The 15,695-nt window shown below is 33.0% G+C and overlaps 4 non-coding genes across 4 annotated transcripts; all 4 read right to left on the bottom strand.

The window, feature by feature from the left end:
• Positions 1-759: 759 nt before the first annotated feature.
• On the bottom strand, positions 760-841 carry TRNAS-GCU (transfer RNA serine (anticodon GCU)). Its single transcript has one exon. It is a non-coding gene; the product is annotated as a tRNA-Ser (tRNA).
• Positions 842-5,706: 4,865 nt separating this feature from the next.
• On the bottom strand, positions 5,707-5,788 carry TRNAS-GCU (transfer RNA serine (anticodon GCU)). The gene has a single exon. It is a non-coding gene; the product is annotated as a tRNA-Ser (tRNA).
• Positions 5,789-10,659: 4,871 nt separating this feature from the next.
• TRNAS-GCU (transfer RNA serine (anticodon GCU)) lies at positions 10,660-10,741 on the bottom strand. Its single transcript has one exon. It is a non-coding gene; the product is annotated as a tRNA-Ser (tRNA).
• Positions 10,742-15,613: 4,872 nt separating this feature from the next.
• Positions 15,614-15,695, bottom strand: TRNAS-GCU (transfer RNA serine (anticodon GCU)). The gene has a single exon. It is a non-coding gene; the product is annotated as a tRNA-Ser (tRNA).

Genomic DNA, 15,695 nt, shown 5'->3' with positions numbered 1-15,695 from the left:
TAGCAGCGTGTTTGAGAACATATTCTTCGCTTATGGTGTGTGTGCATATTTGAAGTGTGCACGTGTGCTGTGAATGGGATGAAAAGTCAATGGATGATGTATTTTTCGTTGTGGTTTGTTAACTACCAGTGGTTGATAAATAATGTAATAAACTTTTTACGGTAGCATTATCATGTAATTCGTCTATTTGTGCACTTGAGACTTTGGTGAGTTTCATCGCCAGAAGCTCTTATCAAAGTCGGACAGTCAGTGAGACTGAGAAATGTTTGTTTGTGAATATTTAGTATATGCTCGCTTGATGTTTTCATTTGGCTTTCTGACTTGTTGTTTGGTTCGTGTGTCTTTATCACCTTCTGGTGTATCTCAAATCCGTTTGAAGATTTTATATTTGGTTCTTTAATGTGTATAAGAGTTTGTGTTGCAAGTTTTGTGTATCCGCCCCATTCCTACGCTAATTAGTAGTGAACTAATGACATCGTTTCAAACCACAGGACCACCTGATACAGAAATATGTGTAACTCAATTGGACGTTAATCGTTATTAAAACAACACGATAACTAGACATATTTAAGTAATAACACAACCGAAGAAATATGTTCAAAACGTAATGTCGAATTTGACAGCGTCTTTCTTTTCGTTGAAAATGCTTTGTTGCATCTTGTTTAACGTGTATTTCATTTTGGAAATTAACAGTAAATTGTTAAAGAACATCGCTTTTCGTTTATCACCTACATTTTTATAAAAGTATCTCCGAACGTGCGACGAGGATGGGATTCGAACCCACGCGGGCATTGCCCAATGGATTAGCAGTCCATCGCCTTAACCTCTCGGCCACCTCGTCCTCCTTCACCATTTTTAATAATAGTTACTTATTATTTACCTTCCTTCTCTTATCTGGTATTTTACACTTTCTTAAAATGTGATGCTTTTGTGTTTGTGAAAGAGATAATAAGTAAGTGAATAATAAGAAACAAAATTTCTATTCATCCTTAGCTACGTGCAGCAAACGAAGCTCATGTTCTCATACTTTCTCCGACAGGAAATTTTCAAATAATCACTAGGAACGTTTTACTCGCAGACCTTTATTAAAAACATTAAGAGTATGTTACTACCCCTACGCATTAAAGCTTGTATTCAATATTCATTTTATTTCTTGTACCTGGTCGTTAAAAATTCCACATCGTTCTTTGATTAAAGTTCACTAAGAAAGAGAAACATTCTCGATTTGTAGAGAAAAACTCACTAAGAAACGTAACTCGTTACGTGTCTTCCAATACTGATGTCGTAGACGTTTCACCACAACAAATCACTTCCTCGTAGTAGCACTGAGAGAGCTAAAGTCTCTCCTTTTAACGCTTTAAATACACTTAGAGAGAGACGCGTTTACAAATGAAGATTTAGAATTAGCTGAATCCAACGGGTTCACTTATTGTCCAAATAGAAATCAAGATAAATTTAATTCGTTCATAACGGCTCACTGTTTTAAGTAATTCTGACATAATCATATTTCTATGTACACCTTCCTATGATAGTCAACAATTTGTAATATAACAGTGACCAACTACACACATATGTTGAACCTGAAATAATATTATTTAATAGAGCATCTTTCAAACAAAATAGATATCAGTTAACTCCACCAAAATACGGAAATACATTTATCAGGCTCCGTTTGTAAACACTAAACACGCGGCCTCTATGCCGAAGGACTGAATATGTGACGTAATTTTATATCAGTGATTTTAATGTGGGTTACAGTTTTGTGAAATTTTGAATTCATAACTGTACGTCCCACATTAAACCGCTGTTGGGTGTTTCTTTGTCGGTACTTATTTCACACATAAGGTCTTTTCGATTATATATCTCGACTTATTTGTCAGTTATCACCAACAAATCACAATAAAAATGAGAAAGTGATACTCGCTAGCAACATACCTTAGCTTTAAATTCGCAACGATATTATACGGAACACAACTAACTTTACAATACCAACAAGATTCTTTAAAATGTATGATGGTAGATATTTCTTTCTCTAAACAGTGCTTGCTACTTTCTTTCTAATACCGTCATGAAATTTATATTTTTCTTGTCATCATTCCGACATCAAGAATCGTTATTTATGCCAGTAGCTTAAAATGATATGACGTGACGTTAAACGCTCTTCGGTTAGGATATTTTCATGAAATTTATTAAATATCTCTTGAAAAGTTTGCAAAGAAAACCGTCCACTCTTACGATTGTTTTAAAAACTTCAGCTAGAAACTTCAAGTGTTGTTTGCTTAGTCTAACCAATACTGATGCAACGGCAACTCTTTTCTCTTAATAGTTTTGTTATTTATAAATCTGCTGTCTTTATATCAGAATGGGGAATATCTTACAATGTTCGCGCTTACTCCTACTTCGAGTTGTAGTGAAAACGTAAGACCGAGAGTTCACATTAATATTTGAGTAGGCCTTTTTCAAACATTATCTTTAAATTTGTACGTTTTCCTAATACAACTTTGCACCTGAGACTAATATTAACACAAAGTGAAGCTCCTTCATAGATTAAAAGAGAAAGTAAAAGTGTAGTTAATTTGAAAAACAATTAAAAAATGTAAAAGTTAAATATGTTTCTCTGTCAAACACAATTTCAGTTGTTTTCTTTCATACAGAGAGAAAGTGAGAGAAACTCTAAAAATATGGAGATGCCATAAATCAGTTGCCTTGAAATTTATTGCGTTCACAAACACTCAGGCATCGTACATTCACAGAAAATGTGTGACGGATTGTTTTAACGTACGTTCAAAAAGAGAAGTGAAATAAAGCTTATCTATGGCTCGTGTTACCAACAAACTGCGCGTGCAGAAGGTTGGTTTGGCCCCACTACCTATCTAAGTTTCATTTTACTTACAGCACTGGTATTCACTTTCTGTTCGAATGAATATAGGAAAATTGTATAATTTATTAGATTTTGTGAATACCTTTGAATATCATTTCGGCTTGAATTTATGCATAGAGTCAGTTAAATTTATGAAAAGTGGAAAAGATGTTTAAAAAGAAATGAAAGTGTACGAATGGTTACATAAAAAAGGGTGTTTTTAAAAGGCAGGAATAAGCATGGTGTAATAAAAGTTTCTTTGTACAACTTAACGGTGGAACGTGTCCCACATCGTGTCTTTGCCAATCTTCGTTTATTTTACCAGTTGTGAAAACATTAAGTCATATGAATTAAACTTATTAAACGTTCGGTTTGTATCCATAATAATTATAGTGATTGGTTTACAATTAATGTTGGAGTACCACAAGGTTCTGTTCTGAGCCCTTTATTATTTCTCATTTATATAAATGATATTCTTTACCAACAGTTTTTTGGAGATATCTAAGCCTATGCCGATGATATTGCTGTTGTCTATAGTAAGCCAAATCTAATTAATGAAGCCATTATTTCTAGTGATCTTAATAAAATTAAAATTGGCTTTTCTGTAATGACTTATCCTTAAATATATCTAAATCTTTTCTTCTTCAGTTTAACCTTTATGGTGTCATTCCAGCTTTTCCTTCTATTTTTTATCATTCTAGTGATTGTTATACTTACCCTAATTGTAAGTGTCCCAAATTGACTCAAGTTTCCTCTGTTAAATATTTAGGAATTATTTTAGATCGAAAATTAAATTGGCAATTTCATATTAATTCTTTAGTTAATAAATTAAAATATAGTTCTATGCTAATTTTTGAACTTAGTCATTGTGCTCCTTATCATATTTTGTTAAGTGTATATTATGCTCTCTTTCAATCTTTCTTACAATATTGTATTTCAATTTGGGGTGGCATATATAAGACTTTTTTAATTCCTATTCACAAGTTGCAAAAAAAGTGTTTTCTCTCTTATTTTTACTCATAGGCTTGATACCGATTTCAGTAAATTTAACTCCCTCTTTCATATGATAAACTTTATTTATATTTTTTAGCTTTATCTACATTGCATGTTTCTTTTAATAGGCCTTTAAAGTCACTTCATATTTTACACGACTTCAATCTTTTTTTCCAATTAATGTACCCACACCACGTAAAACAGTTACACTTCATCAATATCTTTATTTGGCACCTCGTATTCATAATTTTATTCCTTATAGTATAAGATCTTCTATTAATCGTGTTAATCAAAAGAAATACTTAAAACAATGGATCTTAAATACTGATGATAATATTCTGGGAACTTTATATTGATTTTGTAAGTTTTGATTTTACTTTATTATGTGTTTAACCATCACAGGACGAGTTAACTCTTTGTTGATGGTTTTATATTGATATTTGATTTTTTGTGTCTAATTTATTGCTTAATAAATTTATTATTATTATTATTTTGCTTGTCATATAATGATTAGAGACTCCTCGAATTCGAAATTTTGGAGGCAGTACGTGTACTATAAGGTATATTTATACGACGCTTGAAGAACGAGACATTCGTGAAGAGTCGTAACTTCTGGTCGCTTTTCTTGTAATGGCGTGAAAAGGCAACAGGATTTCGTACGTTAGCTTTGTAGGTGAATTAAAATGCGGTGAATAACACCCAAAGTGTTTTCAGTGTTTAAACATCGTCGCTTAGTTACTCTCCTTTCAAAATTAGAAATATCACAGAAACACTTTTGTACGTACCCGTAAACTGTGTAATATCATGAACCCAGAAAAGGGAAGAAGGCACAGAGCGGCTATTGGGCGTATTTACGTGTGAGGTTGTACATAGAAAGCTTTATTACAAAATGCCTTTTCCCACTTTGATTCCTCAATTTGTGATGCACTCATTCCTACACTTTCAGTTTCTTTACATATTTTGTTCTCATTGTCTTGAGCTGTTATCATACCGTGCCCAACGATTTATGCGTTCTTCAATCGTTTGTTTCCGTATACAATATGTATAACATTATTGTGGGTGTGCGTCGTAATTTTACGTTACGTGCAAATAGCAGCGTGTTTGAGAACATATTCTTCGCTTATGGTGTGTGTGCATATTTGAAGTGTGCACGTGTGCTGTGAATGGGATGAAAAGTCAATGGATGATGTATTTTTCGTTGTGGTTTGTTAACTACCAGTGGTTGATAAATAATGTAATAAACTTTTTACGGTAGCATTATCATGTAATTCGTCTATTTGGTGCACTTGAGACTTTGGTGAGTTTCATCGCCAGAAGCTCTTATCAAAGTCGGACAGTCAGTGAGACTGAGAAATGTTTGTTTGTGAATATTTAGTATATGCTCGCTTGATGTTTTCATTTGGCTTTCTGACTTGTTGTTTGGTTCGTGTGTCTTTATCACCTTCTGGTGTATCTCAAATCCGTTTGAAGATTTTATATTTGGTTCTTTAATGTGTATAAGAGTTTGTGTTGCAAGTTTTGTGTATCCGCCCCATTCCTACGCTAATTAGTAGTGAACTAATGACATCGTTTCAAACCACAGGACCACCTGATACAGAAATATGTGTAACTCAATTGGACGTTAATCGTTATTAAAACAACACGATAACTAGACATATTTAAGTAATAACACAACCGAAGAAATATGTTCAAAAACGTAATGTCGAATTTGACAGCGTCTTTCTTTTTTCGTTGAAAATACTTTGTTGCATCTTGTTTAACGTGTATTTCATTTTGGAAATTAACAGTAAATTGTTAAAGAACATCGCTTTTCGTTTATCACCTACATTTTTATAAAAGTATCTCCGAACGTGCGACGAGGATGGGATTCGAACCCACGCGGGCATTGCCCAATGGATTAGCAGTCCATCGCCTTAACCTCTCGGCCACCTCGTCCTCCTTCACCATTTTTTAATAATAGTTACTTATTATTTACCTTCCTTCTCTTATCTGGTATTTTACACTTTCTTAAAATGTGATGCTTTTGTGTTTGTGAAAGAGATAATAAGTAAGTGAATAATAAGAAACAAAATTTCTATTCATCCTTAGCTACGTGCAGCAAACGAAGCTCATGTTCTCATACTTTCTCCGACAGGAAATTTTCAAATAATCACTAGGAACGTTTTACTCGCAGACCTTTATTAAAAACATTAAGAGTATGTTACTACCCCTACGCATTAAAGCTTGTATTCAATATTCATTTTATTTCCTGTACCTGGTCGTTAAAAATTCCACATCGTTCTTTGATTAAAGTTCACTAAGAAAGAGAAACATTCTCGATTTGTAGAGAAAAACTCACTAAGAAACGTAACTCGTTACGTGTCTTCCAATACTGATGTCGTAGACGTTTCACCACAGCAAATCACTTCCTCGTAGGAGCACTGAGAAAGCTAAAGTCTCTCCTTTTAACGCTTTAAATACACTTAGAGAGAGACGCGTTTACAAATGAAGATTTAGAATTAGCTGAATCCAACGGGTTCACTTATTGTCCAAATAGAAATCAAGATAAATTTAATTCGTTCATAACGGCTCACTGTTTTTAAGTAATTCTGACATAATCATATTTCTATGTACACCTTCCTATGATAGTCAACAATTTGTAATATAACAGTGACCAACTACACACATATGTTGAACCTGAAATAATATTATTTAATAGAGCATCTTTCAAACAAAATAGATATCAGTTACCTCCACCAAAATACGGAAATACATTTATCAGGCACCGTTTGTAAAACACTAAACACGCGGCCTCTATGCCGAAGGACTGAATATGTGACGTAATTTTATATCAGTGATTTTAATGTGGGTTACAGTTTTGTGAAATTTTGAATTCATAACTGTACGTCCCACATTAAACCGCTGTTGGGTGTTTCTTGGTCGGTACTTATTTCACACATAAGGTCTTTTCGATTATATATCTCGACTTTTTTGTCAGTTATCACCAACAAATCACAATAAAAAATGAGAAAGTGATACTCGCTAGCAACATACCTTAGCTTTAAATTCGCAACGATATTATACGGAACACAACTAACTTTACAATACCAACAAGATTCTTTAAAATGTATGATGGTAGATATTTCTTTCTCTAAACAGTGCTTGCTACTTTCTTTCTAATACCGTCATGAAATTTATATTTTTCTTGTCATCATTCCGACATCAAGAATCGTTATTTATGCCAGTAGCTTAAAATGATATGACGTGACGTTAAACGCTCTTCGGTTAGGATATTTTCATGAAATTTATTAAATATCTCTTGAAAAGTTTGCAAAGAAAAACCGTCCACTCTTACGATTGTTTTAAAAACTTCAGCTAGAAACTTCAAGTGTTGTTTGCTTAGTCTAACCAATACTGATGCAACGGCAACTCTTTTCTCTTAATAGTTTTGTTATTTATAAATCTGCTGTCTTTATATCAGAATGGGGAATATCTTACAATGTTCGCGCTTACTCCTACTTCGAGTTGTAGTGAAAACGTAAGACCGAGAGTTCACATTAATATTTGAGTAGGCCTTTTCAAACATTATCTTTAAATTTGTACGTTTTCCTAATACAACTTTGCACCTGAGACTAATATTAACACAAAGTGAAGCTCCTTCATAGATTAAAGAGAAAGTAAAAGTGTAGTTAATTTGAAAAACAATTAAAAAAATGTAAAAGTTAAATATGTTTCTCTGTCAAACACAATTTCAGTTGTTTTCTTTCATACAGAGAGAAAGTGAGAGAAACTCTAAAAATATGGAGATGCCATAAATCAGTTGCCTTGAAATTTATTGCGTTCACAAACACTCAGGCATCGTACATTCACAGAAAATGTGTGACGGATTGTTTTAACGTACGTTCAAAAAGAGAAGTGAAATAAAGCTTATCTATGGCTCGTGTTACCAACAAACTGCGCGTGCAGAAGGTTGGTTTGGCCCCACTACCTATCTAAGTTTCATTTTACTTACAGCACTGGTATTCACTTTCTGTTCGAATGAATATAGGAAAATTGTATAATTTATTAGATTTTGTGAATACCTTTGAATATCATTTCGGCTTGAATTTATGCATAGAGTCAGTTAAATTTATGAAAAGTGGAAAAGATGTTTAAAAAGAAATGAAAGTGTACGAATGGTTACATAAAAAAGGGTGTTTTTAAAAGGCAGGAATAAGCATGGTGTAATAAAAGTTTCTTTGTACAACTTAACGGTGGAACGTGTCCCACATCGTGTCTTTGCCAATCTTCGTTTATTTTACCAGTTGTGAAAACATTAAGTCATATGAATTAAACTTATTAAACGTTCGGTTTGTATCCATAATAATTATAGTGATTGGTTTACAATTAATGTTGAGTACCACAAGGTTCTGTTCTGGGCCCTTTATTATTTCTCATTTATATAAATGATATTCTTTACCAACAGTTTTTTGGAGATATCCAAGCCTATGCCGATGATATTGCTGTTGTCTATAGTAAGCCAAATCTAATTAATGAAGCCATTATTTCTAGTGATCTTAATAAAATTAAAATTGGCTTTTCTGTAATGACTTATCCTTAAATATATCTAAATCTTTTCTTCTTCAGTTTAACCTTTATGGTGTCATTCCAGCTTTTCCTTCTATTTTTTTATCATTCTAGTGATTGTTATACTTACCCTAATTGTAAGTGTCCCAAATTGACTCAAGTTTCCTCTGTTAAATATTTAGGAATTATTTTAGATCGAAAATTAAATTGGCAATTTCATATTAATTCTTTAGTTAATAAATTAAAATATAGTTCTATGCTAATTTTGAACTTAGTCATTGTGCTCCTTATCATATTTTGTTAAGTGTATATTATGCTCTCTTTCAATCTTTCTTACAATATTGTATTTCAATTTGGGTGGCACATATAAGACTTTTTTTTTAATTCCTATTCACAAGTTGCAAAAAAAGTGTTTTCTCTCTTATTTTTACTCATAGGCTTGATACCGATTTCAGTAAATTTAACTCCCCTCTTTCATATGATAAACTTTATTTATATTTTTTAGCTTTATCTACATTGCATGTTTCTTTTAATAGGCCTTTTAAAGTCACTTCATATTTTACACGACTTCAATCTTTTTTTCCAATTAATGTACCCACACCACGTAAAACAGTTACACTTCATCAATATCTTTATTTGGCACCTCGTATTCATAATTTTATTCCTTATAGTATAAGATCTTCTATTAATCGTGTTAATCAAAAGAAATACTTAAAACAATGGATCTTAAATACTGATGATAATATTCTGGGAACTTTATATTGATTTTGTAAGTTTTGATTTTACTTTATTATGTGTTTAACCATCACAGGACGAGTTAACTCTTTGTTGATGGTTTTATATTGATATTTGATTTTTTGTGTCTAATTTATTGCTTAATAAATTTATTATTATTATTATTTTGCTTGTCATATAATGATTAGAGACTCCTCGAATTCGAAATTTTGGAGGCAGTACGTGTACTATAAGGTATATTTATACGACGCTTGAAGAACGAGACATTCGTGAAGAGTCGTAACTTCTGGTCGCTTCTCTTGTAATGGCGTGAAAAGGCAACAGGATTTCGTACGTTAGCTTTGTAGGTGAATTAAAATGCGGTGAATAACACCCAAAGTGTTTTCAGTGTTTAAACATCGTCGCTTAGTTACTCTCCTTTCAAAATTAGAAATATCACAGAAACACTTTTGTACGTACCCGTAAACTGTGTAATATCATGAACCCAGAAAAGGGAAGAAGGCACAGAGCGGCTATTGGGCGTATTTACGTGTGAGGTTGTACATAGAAAGCTTTATTACAAAATGCCTTTTCCCACTTTGATTCCTCAATTTGTGATGCACTCATTCCTACACTTTCAGTTTCTTTACATATTTTGTTCTCATTGTCTTGAGCTGTTATCATACCGTGCCCAACGATTTATGCGTTCTTCAATCGTTTGTTTCCGTATACAATATGTATAACATTATTGTGGGTGTGCGTCGTAATTTTACGTTACGTGCAAATAGCAGCGTGTTTGAGAACATATTCTTCGCTTATGGTGTGTGTGCATATTTGAAGTGTGCACGTGTGCTGTGAATGGGATGAAAAGTCAATGGATGATGTATTTTTCGTTGTGGTTTGTTAACTACCAGTGGTTGATAAATAATGTAATAAACTTTTTACGGTAGCATTATCATGTAATTCGTCTATTTGGTGCACTTGAGACTTTGGTGAGTTTCATCGCCAGAAGCTCTTATCAAAGTCGGACAGTCAGTGAGACTGAGAAATGTTTGTTTGTGAATATTTAGTATATGCTCGCTTGATGTTTTCATTTGGCTTTCTGACTTGTTGTTTGGTTCGTGTGTCTTTATCACCTTCTGGTGTATCTCAAATCCGTTTGAAGATTTTATATTTGGTTCTTTAATGTGTATAAGAGTTTGTGTTGCAAGTTTTGTGTATCCGCCCCATTCCTACGCTAATTAGTAGTGAACTAATGACATCGTTTCAAACCACAGGACCACCTGATACAGAAATATGTGTAACTCAATTGGACGTTAATCGTTATTAAAACAACACGATAACTAGACATATTTAAGTAATAACACAACCGAAGAAATATGTTCAAAAACGTAATGTCGAATTTGACAGCGTCTTTCTTTTTCGTTGAAAATACTTTGTTGCATCTTGTTTAACGTGTATTTCATTTTGGAAATTAACAGTAAATTGTTAAAGAACATCGCTTTTCGTTTATCACCTACATTTTTATAAAAGTATCTCCGAACGTGCGACGAGGATGGGATTCGAACCCACGCGGGCATTGCCCAATGGATTAGCAGTCCATCGCCTTAACCTCTCGGCCACCTCGTCCTCCTTCACCATTTTTTAATAATAGTTACTTATTATTTACCTTCCTTCTCTTATCTGGTATTTTACACTTTCTTAAAATGTGATGCTTTTGTGTTTGTGAAAGAGATAATAAGTAAGTGAATAATAAGAAACAAAATTTCTATTCATCCTTAGCTACGTGCAGCAAACGAAGCTCATGTTCTCATACTTTCTCCGACAGGAAATTTTCAAATAATCACTAGGAACGTTTTACTCGCAGACCTTTATTAAAAACATTAAGAGTATGTTACTACCCCTACGCATTAAAGCTTGTATTCAATATTCATTTTATTTCCTGTACCTGGTCGTTAAAAATTCCACATCGTTCTTTGATTAAAGTTCACTAAGAAAGAGAAACATTCTCGATTTGTAGAGAAAAAACTCACTAAGAAACGTAACTCGTTACGTGTCTTCCAATACTGATGTCGTAGACGTTTCACCACAACAAATCACTTCCTCGTAGTAGCACTGAGAGAGCTAAAGTCTCTCCTTTTAACGCTTTAAATACACTTAGAGAGAGACGCGTTTACAAATGAAGATTTAGAATTAGCTGAATCCAACGGGTTCACTTATTGTCCAAATAGAAATCAAGATAAATTTAATTCGTTCATAACGGCTCACTGTTTTTAAGTAATTCTGACATAATCATATTTCTATGTACACCTTCCTATGATAGTCAACAATTTGTAATATAACAGTGACCAACTACACACATATGTTGAACCTGAAATAATATTATTTAATAGAGCATCTTTCAAACAAAATAGATATCAGTTACCTCCACCAAAATACGGAAATACATTTATCAGGCACCGTTTGTAAAACACTAAACACGCGGCCTCTATGCCGAAGGACTGAATATGTGACGTAATTTTATATCAGTGATTTTAATGTGGGTTACAGTTTTGTGAAATTTTGAATTCATAACTGTACGTCCCACATTAAACCGCTGTTGGGTGTTTCTTGGTCGGTACTTATTTCACACATAAGGTCTTTTCGATTATATATCTCGACTTTTTTGTCAGTTATCACCAACAAATCACAATAAAAAATGAGAAAGTGATACTCGCTAGCAACATACCTTAGCTTTAAATTCGCAACGATATTATACGGAACACAACTAACTTTACAATACCAACAAGATTCTTTAAAATGTATGATGGTAGATATTTCTTTCTCTAAACAGTGCTTGCTACTTTCTTTCTAATACCGTCATGAAATTTATATTTTTCTTGTCATCATTCCGACATCAAGAATCGTTATTTATGCCAGTAGCTTAAAATGATATGACGTGACGTTAAACGCTCTTCGGTTAGGATATTTTCATGAAATTTATTAAATATCTCTTGAAAAGTTTGCAAAGAAAAACCGTCCACTCTTACGATTGTTTTAAAAACTTCAGCTAGAAACTTCAAGTGTTGTTTGCTTAGTCTAACCAATACTGATGCAACGGCAACTCTTTTCTCTTAATAGTTTTGTTATTTATAAATCTGCTGTCTTTATATCAGAATGGGGAATATCTTACAATGTTCGCGCTTACTCCTACTTCGAGTTGTAGTGAAAACGTAAGACCGAGAGTTCACATTAATATTTGAGTAGGCCTTTTTCAAACATTATCTTTAAATTTGTACGTTTTCCTAATACAACTTTGCACCTGAGACTAATATTAACACAAAGTGAAGCTCCTTCATAGATTAAAGAGAAAGTAAAAGTGTAGTTAATTTGAAAAACAATTAAAAAAATGTAAAAGTTAAATATGTTTCTCTGTCAAACACAATTTCAGTTGTTTTCTTTCATACAGAGAGAAAGTGAGAGAAACTAAAAATATGGAGATGCCATAAATCAATTGCCTTGAAATTTATTGCGTTCACAAACACTCAGGCATCGTACATTCACAGAAAATGTGTGACGGATTGTTTTAACGTACGTTTAAAAAGAGAAGTGAAATAAAGCTTATCTATGGCTCGTGTTACCAACAAACTGCGCGTGCAGAAGGTTGGTTTGGCCCCACTACCTATCTAAGTTTCATTTTACTTACAGCACTGGTATTCACTTTCTGTTCGAATGAATATAGGAAAATTGTATAATTTATTAGATTTTGTGAATACCTTTGAATATCATTTCGGCTTGAATTTATGCATAGAGTCAGTTAAATTTATGAAAAGTGGAAAAGATGTTTAAAAGAAATGAAAGTGTACGAATGGTTACATAAAAAGGGTGTTTTAAAAGGCAGGAATAAGCATGGTGTAATAAAAGTTTCTTTGTACAACTTAACGGTGGAACGTGTCCCACATCGTGTCTTTGCCAATCTTCGTTTATTTTACCAGTTGTGAAAACATTAAGTCATATGAATTAAACTTATTAAACGTTCGGTTTGTATCCATAATAATTATAGTGATTGGTTTACAATTAATGTTGGAGTACCACAAGGTTCTGTTCTGAGCCCTTTATTATTTCTCATTTATATAAATGATATTCTTTACCAACAGTTTTTTTGGAGATATCTAAGCCTATGCCGATGATATTGCTGTTGTCTATAGTAAGCCAAATCTAATTAATGAAGCCATTATTTCTAGTGATCTTAATAAAATTAAAATTGGCTTTTCTGTAATGACTTATCCTTAAATATATCTAAATCTTTTCTTCTTCAGTTTAACCTTTATGGTGTCATTCCAGCTTTTCCTTCTATTTTTTTATCATTCTAGTGATTGTTATACTTACCCTAATTGTAAGTGTCCCAAATTGACTCAAGTTTCCTCTGTTAAATATTTAGGAATTATTTTAGATCGAAAATTAAATTGGCAATTTCATATTAATTCTTTAGTTAATAAATTAAAATATAGTTCTATGCTAATTTTTGAACTTAGTCATTGTGCTCCTTATCATATTTTGTTAAGTGTATATTATGCTCTCTTTCAATCTTTCTTACAATATTGTATTTCAATTTGGGGTGGCACATATAAGACTTTTTTTTAATTCCTATTCACAAGTTGCAAAAAGTGTTTTCTCTCTTATTTTTACTCATAGGCTTGATACCGATTTCAGTAAATTTAACTCCCCTCTTTCATATGATAAACTTTATTTATATTTTTTTAGCTTTATCTACATTGCATGTTTTTTTTTAATAGGCCTTTTAAAGTCACTTCATATTTTACACGACTTCAATCTTTTTTTCCAATTAATGTACCCACACCACGTAAAACAGTTACACTTCATCAATATCTTTATTTGGCACCTCGTATTCATAATTTTATTCCTTATAGTATAAGATCTTCTATTAATCGTGTTAATCAAAAGAAATACTTAAAACAATGGATCTTAAATACTGATGATAATATTCTGGGAACTTTATATTGATTTTGTAAGTTTTGATTTTACTTTATTATGTGTTTAACCATCACAGGACGAGTTAACTCTTTGTTGATGGTTTTATATTGATATTTGATTTTTTGTGTCTAATTTATTGCTTAATAAATTTATTATTATTATTATTTTGCTTGTCATATAATGATTAGAGACTCCTCGAATTCGAAATTTTGGAGGCAGTACGTGTACTATAAGGTATATTTATACGACGCTTGAAGAACGAGACATTCGTGAAGAGTCGTAACTTCTGGTCGCTTCTCTTGTAATGGCGTGAAAAGGCAACAGGATTTCGTACGTTAGCTTTGTAGGTGAATTAAAATGCGGTGAATAACACCCAAAGTGTTTTCAGTGTTTAAACATCGTCGCTTAGTTACTCTCCTTTCAAAATTAGAAATATCACAGAAACACTTTTGTACGTACCCGTAAACTGTGTAATATCATGAACCCAGAAAAGGGAAGAAGGCACAGAGCGGCTATTGGGCGTATTTACGTGTGAGGTTGTACATAGAAAGCTTTATTACAAAATGCCTTTTCCCACTTTGATTCCTCAATTTGTGATGCACTCATTCCTACACTTTCAGTTTCTTTACATATTTTGTTCTCATTGTCTTGAGCTGTTATCATACCGTGCCCAACGATTTATGCGTTCTTCAATCGTTTGTTTCCGTATACAATATGTATAACATTATTGTGGGTGTGCGTCGTAATTTTACGTTACGTGCAAATAGCAGCGTGTTTGAGAACATATTCTTCGCTTATGGTGTGTGTGCATATTTGAAGTGTGCACGTGTGCTGTGAATGGGATGAAAAGTCAATGGATGATGTATTTTTCGTTGTGGTTTGTTAACTACCAGTGGTTGATAAATAATGTAATAAACTTTTTTACGGTAGCATTATCATGTAATTCGTCTATTTGGTGCACTTGAGACTTTGGTGAGTTTCATCGCCAGAAGCTCTTATCAAAGTCGGACAGTCAGTGAGACTGAGAAATGTTTGTTTGTGAATATTTAGTATATGCTCGCTTGATGTTTTCATTTGGCTTTCTGACTTGTTGTTTGGTTCGTGTGTCTTTATCACCTTCTGGTGTATCTCAAATCCGTTTGAAGATTTTATATTTGGTTCTTTAATGTGTATAAGAGTTTGTGTTGCAAGTTTTGTGTATCCGCCCCATTCCTACGCTAATTAGTAGTGAACTAATGACATCGTTTCAAACCACAGGACCACCTGATACAGAAATATGTGTAACTCAATTGGACGTTAATCGTTATTAAAACAACACGATAACTAGACATATTTAAGTAATAACACAACCGAAGAAATATGTTCAAAAACGTAATGTCGAATTTGACAGCGTCTTTCTTTTTCGTTGAAAATACTTTGTTGCATCTTGTTTAACGTGTATTTCATTTTGGAAATTAACAGTAAATTGTTAAAGAACATCGCTTTTCGTTTATCACCTACATTTTTATAAAAGTATCTCCGAACGTGCGACGAGGATGGGATTCGAACCCACGCGGGCATTGCCCAATGGATTAGCAGTCCATCGCCTTAACCTCTCGGCCACCTCGTC

This window comes from Tachypleus tridentatus, unplaced genomic scaffold, assembly GCF_004210375.1.
Source record: "Tachypleus tridentatus isolate NWPU-2018 unplaced genomic scaffold, ASM421037v1 Hic_cluster_2, whole genome shotgun sequence".
NCBI lineage: Eukaryota > Metazoa > Arthropoda > Merostomata > Xiphosura > Limulidae > Tachypleus > Tachypleus tridentatus.
The sequence above is the reverse complement of the archived record's forward strand: the minus strand, read 5'-3'. Positions and strand labels throughout refer to the sequence as shown.